Here is a 22,411-nt window from a genome sequence, read left to right as displayed (position 1 = left end):
TAAATATCTGCCGTTTATGTCATACTGTCTCGAGATTGTGAACAGTTGAACAGACCATGCTGCATCCAGGTAAGTTACAAACATCTCCATCTGGTGCAGTGCAGGCTTGAGGGACCCAACTCAGATCTAATACCCCATTCATACCAACACACTCGGGTCCAACCTGGGTTATTGAACACGGTTTCAAGCTGTGTCACAGTGGTTCAAAACCCCATTTACTGTACATTGCAAGCTGTACGCAGGTTTTTGCCGGGTGTTCCCTCGGCCAGTGCTTGGAGATGACATCATCTCCAAGTTTTGGTGACTTGGTACTCTGTATGCTTTTAGTGTGATCCACGTAGGATGATCCAGATCACACTGATCACACCGCATGCTACGCAGTTCAATGGCGAGTTTGACACTGGTAACTACCAGGGTCGGATTTCCAGGTTTACAAGCCAGGTAGACCCTTTCATATTAAACTTGAATCAGGGTCGCCCCGGTAATAACCCGGGTTATGAATTTGGTGTGTGAGGGGTATATATATATATATATATATGTATGTATGAAAAGATGAACAAGAGGGCGCTCTATAGTGCATGAAAACGTCTTTTTTATTATTTTAACACACAGAGCCAAATAAGGTACAATGCTAGTACCTATAGCAGCAATAGCTCTGTGGGCTTAAAACCACATGGTGGTGTGCCGACACGATCTTCACCCAGTGTTTCTTCCTCTCCGTCTCCTGCGGCTCCTGGCGTGCTGCCAGCTAGTGACAAGCTGCATGCGGTCAAGGACTTCTGGCGGGTGCAGGCGGTAAACTGTATGTAAACCGAGATGATTTTTTATATTCATACCATGTGGTTTTAAGCTCACAGAGCTATTGCTATAGGTACTAGCATTGTACTTTATTTGGCTCTGTGTATTAAAATAATAAAAAAAGATGTTTTCATGCACAATAGAGCGCCCTCTTGTTCATCTTTTCATACAGATTCATAAATCCTGGTGGGTTCAGAGAGAAAAGAGGATTGAAATTAAAGATTCCTCGTGTTGGATTTATACTGTTTGACAAAAGACTGCAGAGTTCAAAAGAACTGTTTTCTTGTGGCCAGCACACAATAGGTGTTGGCTGTTAAATGATAAGCGCATGGTGTATTATACCTATACATAAAGTTAGTAGAGATGAGCGGGTTCGGTTTCTCTGAATCCGAACCCGCCCGAACTTCATGGTTTTTTTCACGGGTCCGAGCAGACTCGGATCCTCCCGCCTTGCTCGGTTAACCCGAGCGCGCCCGAACGTCATCATGACGCTGTCGGATTCTCGCGAGACTCGGATTCTATATAAGGAGCCGCGCGTCGCCGCCATTTTCACACGTGCATTGAGATTGATAGGGAGAGGACGTGGCTGGCGTCCTCTCCATTAGAAATTAGATTAGAAGAGAGAGAGAGATTGTGCAGAGTCAGACAGAGTTTACCACAGTGACCAGTGCAGTTGTTGTTAGTTAACTTTTATTTATTTTAATATATATCCGTTCTCTGCTATATCCGTTCTCTGCCTGAAAAGACTCGGATTCTATATAAGGAGCCGCGCGTCGCCGCCATTTTCACACGTGCACTGAGATTGATAGGGAGAGGACGTGGCTGGCGTCCTCTCCATTTAGATTAGAAGAGAGAGAGAGAGAGAGAGAGAGATTGACCTGATTTACTGGAGCTTAGGAGTACTGTAGAAGTGTAGAGAGTGCAGAGTTTACTAGTGACTGACCACAGTGACCACCAGACAGTGCAGTTTTATTTAATATATCCGTTCTCTGCCTGAAAAAAACGATACACACAGTGACTCAGTCACATACCATATCTGTGTGCACTGCTCAGCCCAGTGTGCTGCATCATCTATGTATATATATCTGACTGTGCTCAGCTCACACAGCTTATAATTGTGGGGGAGACTGGGGAGCACTGCAGTGCCAGTTATAGGTTATAGCAGGAGCCAGGAGTACATATTATATTAAAATTAAACAGTGCACACTTTTGCTGCAGGAGTGCCACTGCCAGTGTGACTGACCAGTGACCTGACCACACTGACCACCAGTATAGTTAGTAGTATACTATATTGTGATTGCCTGAAAAAGTTAAACACTCGTCGTGTGACTTCACTTGTGTGGTGTTTTTTTTTTTTATTCTATAAAAAACTCATTCTGCTGACAGACAGTGTCCAGCAGGTCCGTCATTATATAATATATACCTGTCCGGCTGCAGTAGTGATATATATATATTTTTTATATCATTATTTATCATCCAGTCGCAGCAGACACAGTACGGTAGTTCACGGCTGTAGCTACCTCTGTGTCGGCACTCGGCAGTCCATCCATAATTGTATACCACCTACCCGTGATTTTTTTTTCTTTCTTCTTTATACATACATACTACTACATCTCTTTATCAACCAGTCTATATTAGCAGCAGACACAGTACAGTACGGTAGTCCACGGCTGTAGCTACCTCTGTGTCGGCACTCGGCAGTCCGTCCATAATTGTATACCACCTACCCGTGGTTTTTTTTTCTTTCTTCTTTATACATACATACTACTACATCTCTTTATCAACCAGTCTATATTAGCAGCAGACACAGTACAGTACGGTAATTCACGGCTGTAGCTACCTCTGTGTCGGCACTCGGCAGTCCATCCATAATTGTATACCACCTACCCGTGGTTTTTTTTTCTTTCTTCTTTATACATACATACTACTACATCTCTTTATCAACCAGTCTATATTAGCAGCAGACACAGTACAGTACGGTAGTTCACGGCTGTAGCTACCTCTGTGTCGGCACTCGGCAGTACGTCCATAATTGTATACCACCTACCCGAGGTTTTTTTTTCTTTCTTCTTTATACATACATACTACTACATCTCTTTATCAACCAGTCTATATTAGCAGCAGACACAGTACAGTACGGTAGTCCACGGCTGTAGCTACCTCTGTGTCGGCACTCGGCAGTCCGTCCATAATTGTATACCACCTACCCGTGGTTTTTTTTTCTTTCTTCTTTATACATACATACTACTACATCTCTTTATCAACCAGTCTATATTAGCAGCAGACACAGTACAGTACGGTAGTTCACGGCTGTAGCTACCTCTGTGTCGGCACTCGGCAGTCCATCCATAATTGTATACCACCTACCCGTGGTTTTTTTCTCTTTCTTCTTTATACATACATACTACTACATCTCTTTATCAACCAGTCTATATTAGCAGCAGACACAGTACAGTACGGTAGTTCACGGCTGTAGCTACCTCTGTGTCGGCACTCGGCAGTCCGTCCATAATTGTTTACCACCTACCCGTGGTTTTTCTTTCTTTCTTCTTTATACATACATACTACTACATCTCTTTATCAACCAGTCTATATTAGCAGCAGACACAGTACAGTACGGTAGTCCACGGCTGTAGCTACCTCTGTGTCGGCACTCGGCAGTCCGTCCATAATTGTATACCACCTACCCGTGGTTTTTTTTTCTTTCTTCTTTATACATACATACTACTACATCTCTTTATCAACCAGTCTATATTAGCAGCAGACACAGTACAGTACGGTAGTTCACGGCTGTAGCTACCTCTGTGTCGGCACTCGGCAGTCCGTCCATAATTGTATACCACCTACCCGTGGTTTTTTTTTCTTTCTTCTTTATACATACATACTACTACATCTCTTTATCAACCAGTCTATATTAGCAGCAGACACAGTACAGTACGGTAGTCCACGGCTGTAGCTACCTCTGTGTCGGCACTCGGCAGTCCGTCCATAATTGTATACTAGTATCCATCCATCTCCATTGTTTACCTGAGGTGCCTTTTAGTTGTGCCTATTAAAATATGGAGAACAAAAATGTTGAGGTTCCAAAATTAGGGAAAGATCAAGATCCACTTCCACCTCGTGCTGAAGCTGCTGCCACTAGTCATGGCCGAGACGATGAAATGCCAGCAACGTCGTCTGCCAAGGCCGATGCCCAATGTCATAGTACAGAGCATGTCAAATCCAAAACACCAAATATCAGTAAAAAAAGGACTCCAAAACCTAAAATAAAATTGTCGGAGGAGAAGCGTAAACTTGCCAATATGCCATTTACCACACGGAGTGGCAAGGAACGGCTGAGGCCCTGGCCTATGTTCATGGCTAGTGGTTCAGCTTCACATGAGGATGGAGGCACTCAGCCTCTCGCTAGAAAAATGAAAAGACTCAAGCTGGCAAAAGCAGTAGCACCGCAAAGAACTGTGCGTTCTTCGAAATCCCCAATCCACAAGGAGAGTCCAATTGTGTCGGTTGCGATGCCTGACCTTCCCAACACTGGACGTGAAGAGCATGCGCCTTCCACCATTTGCACGCCCCCTGCAAGTGCTGGAAGGAGCACCCGCAGTCCAGTTCCTGATAGTCAGATTGAAGATGTCAGTGTTGAAGTACACCAGGATGAGGAGGATATGGGTGTTGCTGGCGCTGGGGAGGAAATTGACCAGGAGGATTCTGATGGTGAGGTGGTTTGTTTAAGTCAGGCACCCGGGGAGACACCTGTTGTCCGTGGGAGGAATATGGCCGTTGACATGCCTGGTGAAAATACCAAAAAAATCAGCTCTTCGGTGTGGAGGTATTTCAACAGAAATGCGGACAACAGGTGTCAAGCCGTGTGTTCCCTTTGTCAAGCTGTAATAAGTAGGGGTAAGGACGTTAACCACCTCGGAACATCCTCCCTTATACGTCACCTGCAGCGCATTCATAATAAGTCAGTGACAAGTTCAAAAACTTTGGGTGACAGCGGAAGCAGTCCACTGACCAGTAAATCCCTTCCTCTTGTAACCAAGCTCACGCAAACCACCCCACCAACTCCCTCAGTGTCAATTTCCTCCTTCCCCAGGAATGCCAATAGTCCTGCAGGCCATGTCACTGGCAATTCTGATGATTCCTCTCCTGCCTGGGATTCCTCCGATGCATCCTTGCGTGTAACGCCTACTGCTGCTGGCGCTGCTGTTGTTGCTGCTGGGAGTCGATGGTCATCCCAGAGGGGAAGTCGTAAGACCACTTTTACTACTTCCACCAAGCAATTGACTGTCCAACAGTCCTTTGCGAGGAAGATGAAATATCACAGCAGTCATCCTACTGCAAAGCGGATAACTGAGGCCTTGGCATCCTGGGTGGTGAGAAACGTGGTTCCGGTATCCATCATTACTGCAGAGCCAACTAGAGACTTGTTGGAGGTACTGTGTCCCCGGTACCAAATACCATCTAGGTTCCATTTCTCTAGGCAGGCGATACCGAAAATGTACACAGACCTCAGAAAAAGAGTCACCAGTGTCCTAAAAAATGCAGCTGTACCCAATGTCCACTTAACCACGGACATGTGGACAAGTGGAGCAGGGCAGGGTCAGGACTATATGACTGTGACAGCCCACTGGGTAGATGTATGGACTCCCGCCGCAAGAACAGCAGCGGCGGCACCAGTAGCAGCATCTCGCAAACGCCAACTCTTTCCTAGGCAGGCTACGCTTTGTATCACCGCTTTCCAGAATACGCACACAGCTGAAAACCTCTTACGGCAACTGAGGAAGATCATCGCGGAATGGCTTACCCCAATTGGACTCTCCTGTAGATTTGTGGCATCGGACAACGCCAGCAATATTGTGTGTGCATTAAATATGGGCAAATTCCAGCACGTCCCATGTTTTGCACATACCTTGAATTTGGTGGTGCAGAATTATTTAAAAAACGACAGGGGCGTGCAAGAGATGCTGTCGGTGGCCAGAAGAATTGCGGGACACTTTCGGCGTACAGGCACCACGTACAGAAGACTGGAGCACCACCAAAAACTACTGAACCTGCCCTGCCATCATCTGAAGCAAGAAGTGGTAACGAGGTGGAATTCAACCCTCTATATGCTTCAGAGGTTGGAGGAGCAGCAAAAGGCCATTCAAGCCTATACAATTGAGCACGATATAGGAGGTGGAATGCACCTGTCTCAAGCGCAGTGGAGAATGATTTCAACGTTGTGCAAGGTTCTGCTGCCCTTTGAACTTGCCACACGTGAAGTCAGTTCAGACACTGCCAGCCTGAGTCAGGTCATTCCCCTCATCAGGCTTTTGCAGAAGAAGCTGGAGACATTGAAGGAGGAGCTAACACGGAGTGATTCCGCTAGGCATGTGGGACTTGTGGATGGAGCCCTTAATTCGCTTAACAAGGATTCACGGGTGGTCAATCTGTTGAAATCAGAGCACTACATTTTGGCCACCATGCTCGATCCTAGATTTAAAGCCTACCTTGGATCTCTCTTTCCGGCAGACACAAGTCTGCTGGGGTTGAAAGACCTGCTGGTGAGAAAATTGTCAAGTCAAGCGGAACGCGACCTGTCAACATCTCCTCCTTCACATTCTCCCGCAACTGGGGGTGCGAGGAAAAGGCTCAGAATTCCGAGCCCACCCGCTGGCGGTGATGCAGGGCAGTCTGGAGCGACTGCTGATGCTGACATCTGGTCCGGACTGAAGGACCTGACAACGATTACGGACATGTCGTCTACTGTCACTGCATATGATTCTCTCACCATTGAAAGAATGGTGGAGGATTATATGAGTGACCGCATCCAAGTAGGCACGTCACACAGTCCATACTTATACTGGCAGGAAAAAGAGGCAATTTGGAGGCCCTTGCACAAACTGGCTTTATTCTACCTAAGTTGCCCTCCCACAAGTGTGTACTCCGAAAGAGTGTTTAGTGCCGCCGCTCACCTTGTCAGCAATCGGCGTACGAGGTTACATCCAGAAAATGTGGAGAAGATGATGTTCATTAAAATGAATTATAATCAATTCCTCCGCGGAGACATTGACCAGCAGCAATTGCCTCCACAAAGTACACAGGGAGCTGAGATGGTGGATTCCAGTGGGGACGAATTGATAATCTGTGAGGAGGGGGATGTACACGGTGATATATCGGAGGATGATGATGAGGTGGACATCTTGCCTCTGTAGAGCCAGTTTGTGCAAGGAGAGATTAATTGCTTCTTTTTTGGGGGGGGTCCAAACCAACCCGTCATATCAGTCACAGTCGTGTGGCAGACCCTGTCACTGAAATGATGGGTTGGTTAAAGTGTGCATGTCCTGTTTTGTTTATACAACATAAGGGTGGGTGGGAGGGCCCAAGGACAATTCCATCTTGCACCTCTTTTTTCTTTTATTTTTCTTTGCGTCATGTGCTGTTTGGGGAGGGTTTTTTGAAATGGGACATCCTGCGTGACACTGCAGTGCCACTCCTAAATGGGCCCGGTGTTTGTGTCGGCCACTAGGGTCACTTATCTTACTCACACAGTCAGCTACCTCATTGCGCCTCTTTTTTTCTTTGCGTCATGTGCTGTTTGGGGAGGGTTTTTTGGAAGGGCCATCCTGCGTGACACTGCAGTGCCACTCCTAGATGGGCCCGGTGTTTGTGTCGGCCACTAGGGTCGCTAATCTTACTCACACAGCTACCTCATTGCGCCTCTTTTTTTCTTTGCGTCATGTGCTGTTTGGGGAGGGTTTTTTGGAAGGGACATCCTGCGTGACACTGCAGTGCCACTCCTAAATGGGCCCGGTGTTTGTGTCGGCCACTACGGTCGCTAATCTTACTCACACAGCTACCTCATTGCGCCTCTTTTTTTCTTTGCGTCATGTGCTGTTTGGGGAGGGTTTTTTGGAAGGGACATCCTACGTGACACTGCAGTGCCACTCCTAGATGGGCCCGGTGTTTGTGTTGGCCACTAGGGTCGCTAATCTTACTCACACAGCTACCTCATTGCGCCTCTTTTTTTTTTTTGCGTCATGTGCTGTTTGGGGAGGGTTTTTTGGAAGGGACATCCTGCGTGACACTGCAGTGCCACTCCTAAATGGGCCCGGTGTTTGTGTCGGCCACTACGGTCGCTAATCTTACTCACACAGCTACCTCATTGCGCCTCTTTTTTTCTTTGCGTCATGTGCTGTTTGGGGAGGGTTTTTTGGAAGGGACATCCTGCGTGACACTGCAGTGCCACTCCTAGATGGGCCCGGTGTTTGTGTCGGCCACTAGGGTCGCTAATCTTACTCACACAGCTACCTCATTGCGCCTCTTTTTTTCTTTGCGTCATGTGCTGTTTGGGGAGGGTTTTTTGGAAGGGACATCCTGCGTGACACTGCAGTGCCACTCCTAAATGGGCCCGGTGTTTGTGTCGGCCACTACGGTCGCTAATCTTACTCACACAGCTACCTCATTGCGCCTCTTTTTTTCTTTGCGTCATGTGCTGTTTGGGGAGGGTTTTTTGGAAGGGACATCCTGCGTGACACTGCAGTGCCACTCCTAAATGGGCCCGGTGTTTGTGTCGGCCACTAGGGTCGCTTATCTTACTCACACAGTCAGCTACCTCATTGCGCCTCTTTTTTTCTTTGCGTCATGTGCTGTTTGGGGAGTGTTTTTTGGAAGGGCCATCCTGCGTGACACTGCAGTGCCACTCCTAGATGGGCCCGGTGTTTGTGTCGGCCACTAGGGTCGCTAATCTTACTCACACAGCTACCTCATTGCGCCTCTTTTTTTCTTTGCGTCATGTGCTGTTTGGGGAGGGTTTTTTGGAAGGGACATCCTGCGTGACACTGCAGTGCCACTCCTAAATGGGCCCGGTGTTTGTGTCGGCCACTAGGGTCGCTAATCTTACTCACACAGCTACCTCATTGCGCCTCTTTTTTTCTTTGCGTCATGTGCTGTTTGGGGAGGGTTTTTTGGAAGGGACATCCTGCGTGACACTGCAGTGCCACTCCTAGATGGGCCAGGTGTTTGTGTCGGCCACTAGGGTCGCTTAGCTTAGTCATCCAGCGACCTCGGTGCAAATTTTAGGACTAAAAATAATATTGTGAGGTGTGAGGTATTCAGAATAGACTGAAAATGAGTGGAAATTATGGTTTTTGAGGTTAATAATAATATGGGATCAAAATGACCCCCAAATTCTATGATTTAAGCTGTTTTTTAGGGTTTTTTGAAAAAAACACCCGAATCCAAAACACACCCGAATCCGACAAAAAAAATTCGGTGAGGTTTTGCCAAAACGCGGTCGAACCCAAAACACGGCCGCAGAACCGAACCCAAAACCAAAACACAAAACCCGAAAAATTTCAGGCGCTCATCACTAAAAGTTAGGAGCAGTCACCAGTCTTCCAGATAAAAAGTTCACTTTTATTTAAAGTAGCATCAGTGCAAGAGAAAGCAGCAATCTTTCAGTCCCCACTGGGACCTTTGTCAAGCTAACCAAGCAATGGACAAGACAAACATATATACTCCATAGACCCACCACCAAAGTAACCATCCAATTAATCTAGTTAACCCTTCGTTTAAAATACAAGAAAACCGTGCATATACACAAATCAATCCAATCACAGTATCCACAATAACCTGATCGCATCAGTCCTTATTAGTGATGAGCGCCTGAAATTTTTCGGGTTTTGTGTTTTGGTTTTGGGTTCGGTTCCGCGGCCGTGTTTTGGGTTCGACCGCGTTTTGGCAAAACCTCACCGAATTTTTTTTGTCGGATTCGGGTGTGTTTTGGATTCGGGTGTTTTTTTCAAAAAACCCTAAAAAACAGCTTAAATCATAGAATTTGGGGGTCATTTTGATCCCATATTATTATTAACCTCAAAAACCATAATTTCCACTCATTTTCAGTCTATTCTGAATACCTCACACCTCACAATATTATTTTTAGTCCTAAAATTTGCACCGAGGTCGCTGGATGACTAAGCTAAGCGACCCTAGTGGCCGACACAAACACCTGGCCCATCTAGGAGTGGCACTGCAGTGTCACGCAGGATGTCCCTTCCAAAAAACCCTCCCCAAACAGCACATGACGCAAAGAAAAAAAGAGGCGCAATGAGGTAGCTGTGTGAGTAAGATTAGCGACCGTAGTGGCCGACACAAACACCGGGCCCATTTAGGAGTGGCACTGCAGTGTCACGCAGGATGTCCCTTCCAAAAAACCCTCCCCAAACAGCACATGACGCAAAGAAAAAAAGAGGCGCAATGAGGTAGCTGTGTGAGTAAGATTAGCGACCCTAGTGGCCGACACAAACACCGGGCCCATCTAGGAGTGGCACTGCAGTGTCACGTAGGATGTCCCTTCCAAAAAACCCTCCCCAAACAGCACATGACGCAAAGAAAAAAAGAGGCGCAATGAGGTAGCTGTGTGAGTAAGATTAGCGACCGTAGTGGCCGACACAAACACCGGGCCCATTTAGGAGTGGCACTGCAGTGTCACGCAGGATGTCCCTTCCAAAAAACCCTCCCCAAACAGCACATGACGCAAAGAAAAAAAGAGGCGCAATGAGGTAGCTGTGTGAGTAAGATTAGCGACCCTAGTGGCCGACACAAACACCGGGCCCATCTAGGAGTGGCACTGCAGTGTCACGCAGGATGTCCCTTCCAAAAAACCCTCCCCAAACAGCACATGACGCAAAGAAAAAAAGAGGCGCAATGAGGTAGCTGTGTGAGTAAGATTAGCGACCGTAGTGGCCGACACAAACACCGGGCCCATTTAGGAGTGGCACTGCAGTGTCACGCAGGATGTCCCTTCCAAAAAACCCTCCCCAAACAGCACATGACGCAAAGAAAAAAAGAGGCGCAATGAGGTAGCTGTGTGAGTAAGATTAGCGACCCTAGTGGCCGACACAAACACCGGGCCCATCTAGGAGTGGCACTGCAGTGTCACGTAGGATGTCCCTTCCAAAAAACCCTCCCCAAACAGCACATGACGCAAAGAAAAAAAGAGGCGCAATGAGGTAGCTGTGTGAGTAAGATTAGCGACCGTAGTGGCCGACACAAACACCGGGCCCATTTAGGAGTGGCACTGCAGTGTCACGCAGGATGTCCCTTCCAAAAAACCCTCCCCAAACAGCACATGACGCAAAGAAAAAAAGAGGCGCAATGAGGTAGCTGTGTGAGTAAGATTAGCGACCCTAGTGGCCGACACAAACACCGGGCCCATCTAGGAGTGGCACTGCAGTGTCACGCAGGATGGCCCTTCCAAAAAACCCTCCCCAAACAGCACATGACGCAAAGAAAAAAAGAGGCGCAATGAGGTAGCTGACTGTGTGAGTAAGATAAGCGACCCTAGTGGCCGACACAAACACCGGGCCCATTTAGGAGTGGCACTGCAGTGTCACGCAGGATGTCCCTTCCAAAAAACCCTCCCCAAACAGCACATGACGCAAAGAAAAATAAAAGAAAAAAGAGGTGCAAGATGGAATTGTCCTTGGGCCCTCCCACCCACCCTTATGTTGTATAAACAAAACAGGACATGCACACTTTAACCAACCCATCATTTCAGTGACAGGGTCTGCCACACGACTGTGACTGATATGACGGGTTGGTTTGGACCCCCCCAAAAAAGAAGCAATTCATCTCTCCTTGCACAAACTGGCTCTACAGAGGCAAGATGTCCACCTCATCATCATCCTCCGATATATCACCGTGTACATCCCCCTCCTCACAGATTATCAATTCGTCCCCACTGGAATCCACCATCTCAGCTCCCTGTGTACTTTGTGGAGGCAATTGCTGCTGGTCAATGTCTCCGCGGAGGAATTGATTATAATTCATTTTAATGAACATCATCTTCTCCACATTTTCTGGATGTAACCTCGTACGCCGATTGCTGACAAGGTGAGCGGCGGCACTAAACACTCTTTCGGAGTACACACTTGTGGGAGGGCAACTTAGGTAGAATAAAGCCAGTTTGTGCAAGGGCCTCCAAATTGCCTCTTTTTCCTGCCAGTATAAGTATGGACTGTGTGACGTGCCTACTTGGATGCGGTCACTCATATAATCCTCCACCATTCTTTCAATGGTGAGAGAATCATATGCAGTGACAGTAGACGACATGTCCGTAATCGTTGTCAGGTCCTTCAGTCCGGACCAGATGTCAGCATCAGCAGTCGCTCCAGACTGCCCTGCATCACCGCCAGCGGGTGGGCTCGGAATTCTGAGCCTTTTCCTCGCACCCCCAGTTGCGGGAGAATGTGAAGGAGGAGATGTTGACAGGTCGCGTTCCGCTTGACTTGACAATTTTCTCACCAGCAGGTCTTTCAACCCCAGCAGACTTGTGTCTGCCGGAAAGAGAGATCCAAGGTAGGCTTTAAATCTAGGATCGAGCATGGTGGCCAAAATGTAGTGCTCTGATTTCAACAGATTGACCACCCGTGAATCCTTGTTAAGCGAATTAAGGGCTCCATCCACAAGTCCCACATGCCTAGCGGAATCGCTCCGTGTTAGCTCCTCCTTCAATGTCTCCAGCTTCTTCTGCAAAAGCCTGATGAGGGGAATGACCTGACTCAGGCTGGCAGTGTCTGAACTGACTTCACGTGTGGCAAGTTCAAAGGGCAGCAGAACCTTGCACAACGTTGAAATCATTCTCCACTGCGCTTGAGACAGGTGCATTCCACCTCCTATATCGTGCTCAATTGTATAGGCTTGAATGGCCTTTTGCTGCTCCTCCAACCTCTGAAGCATATAGAGGGTTGTATTCCACCTCGTTACCACTTCTTGCTTCAGATGATGGCAGGGCAGGTTCAGTAGTTTTTGGTGGTGCTCCAGTCTTCTGTACGTGGTGCCTGTACGCCGAAAGTGTCCCGCAATTCTTCTGGCCACCGACAGCATCTCTTGCACGCCCCTGTCGTTTTTTAAATAATTCTGCACCACCAAATTCAAGGTATGTGCAAAACATGGGACGTGCTGGAATTTGCCCATATTTAATGCACACACAATATTGCTGGCGTTGTCCGATGCCACAAATCCACAGGAGAGTCCAATTGGGTAATCCATTCCGCGATGATCTTCCTCAGTTGCCGTAAGAGGTTTTCAGCTGTGTGCGTATTCTGGAAAGCGGTGATACAAAGCGTAGCCTGCCTAGGAAAGAGTTGGCGTTTGCGAGATGCTGCTACTGGTGCCGCCGCTGCTGTTCTTGCGGCGGGAGTCCATACATCTACCCAGTGGGCTGTCACAGTCATATAGTCCTGACCCTGCCCTGCTCCACTTGTCCACATGTCCGTGGTTAAGTGGACATTGGGTACAGCTGCATTTTTTAGGACACTGGTGACTCTTTTTCTGAGGTCTGTGTACATTTTCGGTATCGCCTGCCTAGAGAAATGGAACCTAGATGGTATTTGGTACCGGGGACACAGTACCTCCAACAAGTCTCTAGTTGGCTCTGCAGTAATGATGGATACCGGAACCACGTTTCTCACCACCCAGGATGCCAAGGCCTCAGTTATCCGCTTTGCAGTAGGATGACTGCTGTGATATTTCATCTTCCTCGCAAAGGACTGTTGGACAGTCAATTGCTTGGTGGAAGTAGTAAAAGTGGTCTTACGACTTCCCCTCTGGGATGACCATCGACTCCCAGCAGCAACAACAGCAGCGCCAGCAGCAGTAGGCGTTACACGCAAGGATGCATCGGAGGAATCCCAGGCAGGAGAGGAATCATCAGAATTGCCAGTGACATGGCCTGCAGGACTATTGGCATTCCTGGGGAAGGAGGAAATTGACACTGAGGGAGTTGGTGGGGTGGTTTGCGTGAGCTTGGTTACAAGAGGAAGGGATTTACTGGTCAGTGGACTGCTTCCGCTGTCACCCAAAGTTTTTGAACTTGTCACTGACTTATTATGAATGCGCTGCAGGTGACGTATAAGGGAGGATGTTCCGAGGTGGTTAACGTCCTTACCCCTACTTATTACAGCTTGACAAAGGGAACACACGGCTTGACACCTGTTGTCCGCATTTCTGTTGAAATACCTCCACACCGAAGAGCTGATTTTTTTGGTATTTTCACCAGGCATGTCAACGGCCATATTCCTCCCACGGACAACAGGTGTCTCCCCGGGTGCCTGACTTAAACAAACCACCTCACCATCAGAATCCTCCTGGTCAATTTCCTCCCCAGCGCCAGCAACACCCATATCCTCCTCATCCTGGTGTACTTCAACACTGACATCTTCAATCTGACTATCAGGAACTGTACTGCGGGTGCTCCTTCCAGCACTTGCAGGGGGCGTGCAAATGGTGGAAGGCGCATGCTCTTCACGTCCAGTGTTGGGAAGGTCAGGCATCGCAACCGACACAATTGGACTCTCCTTGTGGATTGGGGATTTCGAAGAACGCACAGTTCTTTGCGGTGCTACTGCTTTTGCCAGCTTGAGTCTTTTCATTTTTCTAGCGAGAGGCTGAGTGCCTCCATCCTCATGTGAAGCTGAACCACTAGCCATGAACATAGGCCAGGGCCTCAGCCGTTCCTTGCCACTCCGTGTGGTAAATGGCATATTGGCAAGTTTACGCTTCTCCTCCGACAATTTTATTTTAGGTTTTGGAGTCCTTTTTTTACTGATATTTGGTGTTTTGGATTTGACATGCTCTGTACTATGACATTGGGCATCGGCCTTGGCAGACGACGTTGCTGGCATTTCATCGTCTCGGCCATGACTAGTGGCAGCAGCTTCAGCACGAGGTGGAAGTGGATCTTGATCTTTCCCTAATTTTGGAACCTCAACATTTTTGTTCTCCATATTTTAATAGGCACAACTAAAAGGCACCTCAGGTAAACAATGGAGATGGATGGATACTAGTATACAATTATGGACGGACTGCCGAGTGCCGACACAGAGGTAGCTACAGCCGTGGACTACCGTACTGTACTGTGTCTGCTGCTAATATAGACTGGTTGATAAAGAGATGTAGTAGTATGTATGTATAAAGAAGAAAGAAAAAAAAACCACGGGTAGGTGGTATACAATTATGGACGGACTGCCGAGTGCCGACACAGAGGTAGCTACAGCCGTGAACTACCGTACTGTACTGTGTCTGCTGCTAATATAGACTGGTTGATAAAGAGATGAAGTAGTATGTATGTATAAAGAAGAAAGAAAAAAAAACCACGGGTAGGTGGTATACAATTATGGACGGACTGCCGAGTGCCGACACAGAGGTAGCTACAGCCGTGGACTACCGTACTGTACTGTGTCTGCTGCTAATATAGACTGGTTGATAAAGAGATGTAGTAGTATGTATGTATAAAGAAGAAAGAAAAAAAAACCACGGGTAGGTGGTATACAATTATGGACGGACTGCCGAGTGCCGACACAGAGGTAGCTACAGCCGTGAACTACCGTACTGTACTGTGTCTGCTGCTAATATAGACTGGTTGATAAAGAGATGTAGTAGTATGTATGTATAAAGAAGAAAAAGAAAAAAAACCACGGGTAGGTGGTATACAATTATGGACGGACTGCTGAGTGCCGACACAGAGGTAGCTACAGCCATGAACTACCGTACTGTACTGTGTCTGCTGCTAATATAGACTGGTTGATAAAGAGATGTAGTAGTATGTGTGTATAAAGAAGAAAGAAAAAAAAACCACGGGTAGGTGGTATACAATTATGGATGGACTGCCGAGTGCCGACACAGAGGTAGCTACAGCCGTGGACTACCGTACTGTACTGTGTCTGCTGCTAATATAGACTGGTTGATAAAGAGATGTAGTAGTATGTATGTATAAAGAAGAAAGAAAAAAAAACCTCGGGTAGGTGGTATACAATTATGGACGGACTGCCGAGTGCCGACACAGAGGTAGCTACAGTCGTGAACTACCGTACTGTACTGTGTCTGCTGCTAATATAGACTGGTTGATAAAGAGATGTAGTAGTATGTATAAAGAAGAAAGAAAAAAAAACCACGGGTAGGTGGTATACAATTATGGACGGACTGCCGAGTGCCGACACAGAGGTAGCTACAGCCGTGGACTACCGTACTGTACTGTGTCTGCTGCTAATATAGACTGGTTGATAAAGAGATGTAGTAGTATGTATGTATAAAGAAGAAAGAAAAAAAAACCACGGGTAGGTGGTATACAATTATGGACGGACTGCCGAGTGCCGACACTGAGGTAGCTACAGCCGTGAACTACCGTACTGTACTGTGTCTGCTGCTAATATAGACTGGTTGATAAAGAGATGTAGTAGTATGTATGTATAAAGAAGAAAGAAAGAAAAACCACGGGTAGGTGGTATACAATTATGGACGGACTGCCGAGTGCCGACACAGAGGTAGCTACAGCCGTGGACTACCGTACTGTACTGTGTCTGCTGCTAATATAGACTGGTTGATAAAGAGATGTAGTAGTATGTATGTATAAAGAAGAAAGAAAAAAAAACCACGGGTAGGTGGTATACAATTATGGATGGACTGCCGAGTGCCGACACAGAGGTAGCTACAGCCGTCAACTACCGTACTGTGTCTGCTGCGACTGGATGATAAATAATTATATAAAAAAAATATATATATCACTACTGCAGCCGGACAGGTATATATTATATAATGACGGACCTGCTGGACACTGTCTGTCAGCAGAATGAGTTTTTTATAGAATAAAAAAAAAAACACCACACAAGTGAAGTCACACGACGAGTGTTTAACTTTTTCAGGCAATCACAATATAGTATACTACTAACTATACTGGTGGTCAGTGTGGTCAGGTCACTGGTCAGTCACACTGGCAGTGGCACTCCTGCAGCAAAAGTGTGCACTGTTTAATTTTAATATAATATGTACTCCTGGCTCCTGCTATAACCTATAACTGGCACTGCAGTGCTCCCCAGTCTCCCCCACAATTATAAGCTGTGTGAGCTGAGCACAGTCAGATATATATACATAGATGATGCAGCACACTGGGCTGAGCAGTGCACACAGATATGGTATGTGACTGAGTCACTGTGTGTATCGTTTTTTTCAGGCAGAGAACGGATATATTAAATAAAACTGCACTGTCTGGTGGTCACTGTGGTCAGTCACTAGTAAACTCTGCACTCTCTACACTTCTACAGTACTCCTAAGCTCCAGTAAATCAGGTCAATCTCTCTCTCTCTCTCTTCTAATCTAAATGGAGAGGACGCCAGCCACGTCCTCTCCCTATCAATCTCAATGCACGTGTGAAAATGGCGGCGACGCGCGGCTCCTTATATAGAATCCGAGTCTCGCGAGAATCCGACAGCGTCATGATGACGTTCGGGCGCGCTCGGGTTAACCGAGCAAGGCGGGAGGATCCGAGTCTGCTCGGACCCGTGAAAAAAACCATGAAGTTCGGGCGGGTTCGGATTCGGAGAAACCGAACCCGCTCATCTCTAGTCCTTATGCAGCCTGAATCGCATGCAGCATGCCGGTCACAAAAGTAGCTTAATCACAAAAGAGGGGCGAAAACAAAACAATTTACCGCAGCATGCGTTCCACCTGTGCCGCACTTCCGGCCCACTCACGTTACCGGAAGCCCTTGGGTCAGGGGGAAACACACACAGGCAATCCTGGTTCCTAGAGACAAAAGTCTCCAGGATACAAACAACGGAAGCTTGTACGATCACATGACCGCCGATGTAGCCACTCATGGACAAGGCAACATAAACATGCGTTCCAGCTGCCTGCAGCTTGCGTTCCACCGCCAATTATCATAACATTAATATGTATAACAGTACAAAATTGAAATACAGAATGCGTTCAAGTTATGCAGATAAAAAGAGAGGAAGAACACATACATAAACGTTAATGAATAGACACCTAAAACAGTCCATTATCAAATATTCAGAGCAACATACAGGTAGCTGTAAACAACGACACATTTTCAGGAGGAGACAGATCTACAGTACCCCCAAAAAATATATAATAAAAAGAAAAAGTAGTATATAGAAAAAATATATTCCTAGGAAAAAGTAAAAAAATTAATAAATGTGATAAAGTGCTTGAGCCCTCATAGAGAACATCACAGGAACATCCAAGAGAGAATATGTCCCATAAAGAGCATAGGGGCAGATGTATTAACTTGGAGAAGGCATAAGGAAGTGATAAACCAGTGATATGTGCAAGGTGATAAAGGCACCAGCCAATCAGATCTGAACTGTTAATTTACATATTAGAAATGATTGGCTGGTGCCTTTATCACCTTGCACATATCACTGGTTTATCACTTCCTTATGCCTTCTCCAGGTTAATACATCTGCCCCATAATTCCAAAAATATGCAGTATTGTATGGCATCATTTAATCCGCATGGCCAAATAGAGTCCATCTTATAAATCCATGCTGCTTCACATTTCAGTAACATCCTCCCACGATCACCTCCTCTACGTGGTACTTCAATTCTATCAATTATCATACTCTTGAGAGATGAAATAGAGTGCTTAGCCTCAACAAAGTGTTGTGCCACCAGCTTGTCTGAGCCACCCTGTGCAAGGGCTTGTCTGATCGACGTACGATGGTTCGCCATCCTTTCCCTGAAATGGTCAAATAGTCTTGCCAACATACACAAGTGAACAAGGGTAAGTGAGAGTGTAAACAACATAGTCGAATAGACACCCAACCCGATGGCGTATAGGGATCTTCTTACTAGAGATGAGCGCCTGAAATTTTTCGGGTTTTGTGTTTTGGTTTTGGGTTCGGTTCCGCGGCCGTGTTTTGGGTTCGAACGCGTTTTGGCAAAACCTCACCGAATTTTTTTTGTCGGATTCGGGTGTGTTTTGGATTCGGGTGTTTTTTTCAAAAAACACTAAAAAACAGCTTAAATCATAGAATTTGGGGGTCATTTTGATCCCATATTATTATTAACCTCAAAAACCATAATTTACACTCATTTTCAGTCTATTCTGAATACCTCACACCTCACAATATTATTTTTAGTCCTAAAATTTGCACCGAGGTCGCTGTGTGAGTAAGATAAGCGACCCTAGTGGCCGACACAAACACCGGGCCCATCTAGGAGTGGCACTGCAGTGTCACGCAGGATGTCCCTTCCAAAAAACCCTCCCCAAACAGCACATGACGCAAAGAAAAAAAGAGGCGCAATGAGGTAGCTGTGTGAGTAAGATTAGCGACCCTAGTGGCCGACACAAACACCGGGCCCATCTAGGAGTGGCACTGCAGTGTCACGCAGGATGGCCCTTCCAAAAAACCCTCCCCAAACAGCTCAAGACGCAAAGAAAAAAAGAGGCGCAATGAGGTAGCTGTGTGAGTAAGATTAGCGACCCTAGTGGCCGACACAAACACCGGGCCCATCTAGGAGTGGCACTGCAGTGTCACGCAGGATGTCCCTTCCAAAAAACCCTCCCCAAACAGCACATGACGCAAAGAAAAAAAGAGGCGCAATGAGGTAGCTGTGTGAGTAAGATTAGCGACCCTAGTGGCCGACACAAACACCGGGCCCATCTAGGAGTGGCACTGCAGTGTCACGCAGGATGTCCCTTCCAAAAAACCCTCCCCAAACAGCACATGACGCAAAGAAAAAAAGAGGCGCAATGAGGTAGCTGACTGTGTGAGTAAGATTAGCGACCCTAGTGGCCGACACAAACACCGGGCCCATTTAGGAGTGGCACTGCAGTGTCACGCAGGATGTCCCTTCCAAAAAACCCACCCCAATCAGCACATGATGCAAAGAAAAAGAAAAGAAAAAAGAGGTGCAAGATGGAATTGTCCTTGGGCCCTCCCACCCACCCTTATGTTGTATAAACAAAACAGGACATGCACACTTTAACCAACCCATCATTTCAGTGACAGGGTCTGCCACACGACTGTGACTGATATGACGGGTTGGTTTGGACCCCCCCCAAAAAAGAAGCAATTAATCTCTCCTTGCACAAACTGGCTCTACAGAGGCAAGATGTCCACCTCATCATCACCCTCCGATATATCACCGTGTACATCCCCCTCCTCACAGATTATCAATTCGTCCCCACTGGAATCCACCATCTCAGCTCCCTGTGTACTTTGTGGAGGCAATTGCTGCTGGTCAATGTCTCCGCGGAGGAATTGATTATAATTCATTTTAATGAACATCATCTTCTCCACATTTTCTGGATGTAACCTCGTACGCCGATTGCTGACAAGGTGAGCGGCGGCACTAAACACTCTTTCGGAGTACACACTTGTGGGAGGGCAACTTAGGTAGAATAAAGCCAGTTTGTGCAAGGGCCTCCAAATTGCCTCTTTTTCCTGCCAGTATAAGTACGGACTGTGTGACGTGCCTACTTGGATGCGGTCACTCATATAATCCTCCACCATTCTATCAATGTTGAGAGAATCATATGCAGTGACAGTAGACGACATGTCCGTAATCGTTTTCAGGTCCTTCAGTCCGGACCAGATGTCAGCATCAGCAGTCGCTCCAGACTGCCCTGCATCACCGCCAGCGGGTGGGCTCGGAATTCTGAGCCTTTTCCTCGCACCCCCAGTTGCGGGAGAATGTGAAGGAGGAGATGTTGACAGGTCGCGTTCCGCTTGACTTGACAATTTTGTCACCAGCAGGTCTTTCAACCCCAGCAGACTTGTGTCTGCCGGAAAGAGAGATCCAAGGTAGGCTTTAAATCTAGGATCGAGCACGGTGGCCAAAATGTAGTGCTCTGATTTCAACAGATTGACCACCCGTGAATCCTTGTTAAGCGAATTAAGGGCTCCATCCACAAGTCCCACATGCCTAGCGGAATCGCTCCGTGTTAGCTCCTCCTTCAATGTCTCCAGCTTCTTCTGCAAAAGCCTGATGAGGGGAATGACCTGACTCAGGCTGGCAGTGTCTGAACTGACTTCACGTGTGGCAAGTTCAAAGGGCATCAGAACCTTGCACAACGTTGAAATCATTCTCCACTGCGCTTGAGACAGGTGCATTCCACCTACTATATCGTGCTCAATTGTATAGGCTTGAATGGCCTTTTGCTGCTCCTCCAACCTCTGAAGCATATAGAGGGTTGAATTCCACCTCGTTACCACTTCTTGCTTCAGATGATGGCAGGGCAGGTTCAGTAGTTTTTGGTGGTGCTCCAGTCTTCTGTACGTGGTGCCTGTACGCCGAAAGTGTCCCGCAATTCTTCTGGCCACCGACAGCATCTCTTGCACGCCCCTGTCGTTTTTTAAAAAATTCTGCACCACCAAATTCAAGGTATGTGCAAAACATGGGACGTGCTGGAATTTGCCCATATTTAATGCACACACAATATTGCTGGCGTTGTCCGATGCCGCAAATCCACAGGAGAGTCCAATTGGGGTAAGCCATTCCGCGATGATCTTCCTCAGTTGCCGTAAGAGGTTTTCAGCTGTGTGCGTATTCTGGAAAGCGGTGATACAAAGCGTAGCCTGCCTAGGAAAGAGTTGGCGTTTGCGAGATGCTGCTACTGGTGCCGCCGCTGCTGTTCTTGCGGCGGGAGTCCATACATCTACCCAGTGGGCTGTCACAGTCATATAGTCCTGACCCTGCCCTGCTCCACTTGTCCACATGTCCGTGGTTAAGTGGACATTGGGTACAACTGCATTTTTTAGGAGACTGGTGAGTCTTTTTCTGACGTCCGTGTACATTCTCGGTATCGCCTGCCTAGAGAAGTGGAACCTAGATGGTATTTGGTACCGGGGGCACACTGCCTCAATAAATTGTCTAGTTCCCTGTGAACTAACGGCGGATACCGGACGCACGTCTAACACCAACATAGTTGTCAAGGCCTCAGTTATCCGCTTTGCAGCAGGATGACTGCTGTGATATTTCATCTTCCTCGCAAAGGACTGTTGAACAGTCAATTGCTTACTGGAAGTAGTACAAGTGGGCTTACGACTTCCCCTCTGGGATGACCATCGACTCCCAGCAGCAACAACAGCAGCGCCAGCAGCAGTAGGCGTTACACGCAAGGATGCATCGGAGGAATCCCAGGCAGGAGAGGAATCGTCAGAATTGCCAGTGACATGGCCTGCAGGACTATTGGCATTCCTGGGGAAGGAGGAAATTGACACTGAGGGAGTTGGTGGGGTGGTTTGCGTGAGCTTGGTTACAAGAGGAAGGGATTTACTGGTCAGTGGACTGCTTCCGCTGTCACCCAAAGTTTTTGAACTTGTCACTGACTTATTATGAATGCGCTGCAGGTGACGTATAAGGGAGGATGTTCCGAGGTGGTTAACGTCCTTACCCCTACTTATTACAGCTTGACAAAGGGAACACACGGCTTGACACCTGTTGTCCGCATTTCTGTTGAAATACCTCCACACCGAAGAGCTGATTTTTTTGGTATTTTCACCTGGCATGTCAACGGCCATATTCCTCCCACAGACAACAGGTGTCTCCCCGGGTGCCTGACTTAAACAAACCACCTCACCATCAGAATCCTCCTGGTCAATTTCCTCCCCAGCGCCAGCAACACCCATATCCTCCTCATCCTGGTGTACTTCAACACTGACATCTTCAATCTGACTATCAGGAACTGGACTGCGGGTGCTCCTTCCAGCACTTGCAGGGGGCGTGCAAATGGTGGAAGGCGCATGCTCTTCACGTCCAGTGTTGGGAATGTCAGGCATCGCAACCGACACAATTGGACTCTCCTTGTGGATTTGGGATTTCGAAG

The sequence above is a fragment of the Pseudophryne corroboree genome, chromosome 2, assembly GCF_028390025.1.
Source record: "Pseudophryne corroboree isolate aPseCor3 chromosome 2, aPseCor3.hap2, whole genome shotgun sequence".
Classification (NCBI taxonomy): Eukaryota; Metazoa; Chordata; class Amphibia; order Anura; family Myobatrachidae; genus Pseudophryne; species Pseudophryne corroboree.
Note: the sequence above shows the minus strand (reverse complement) of the source record.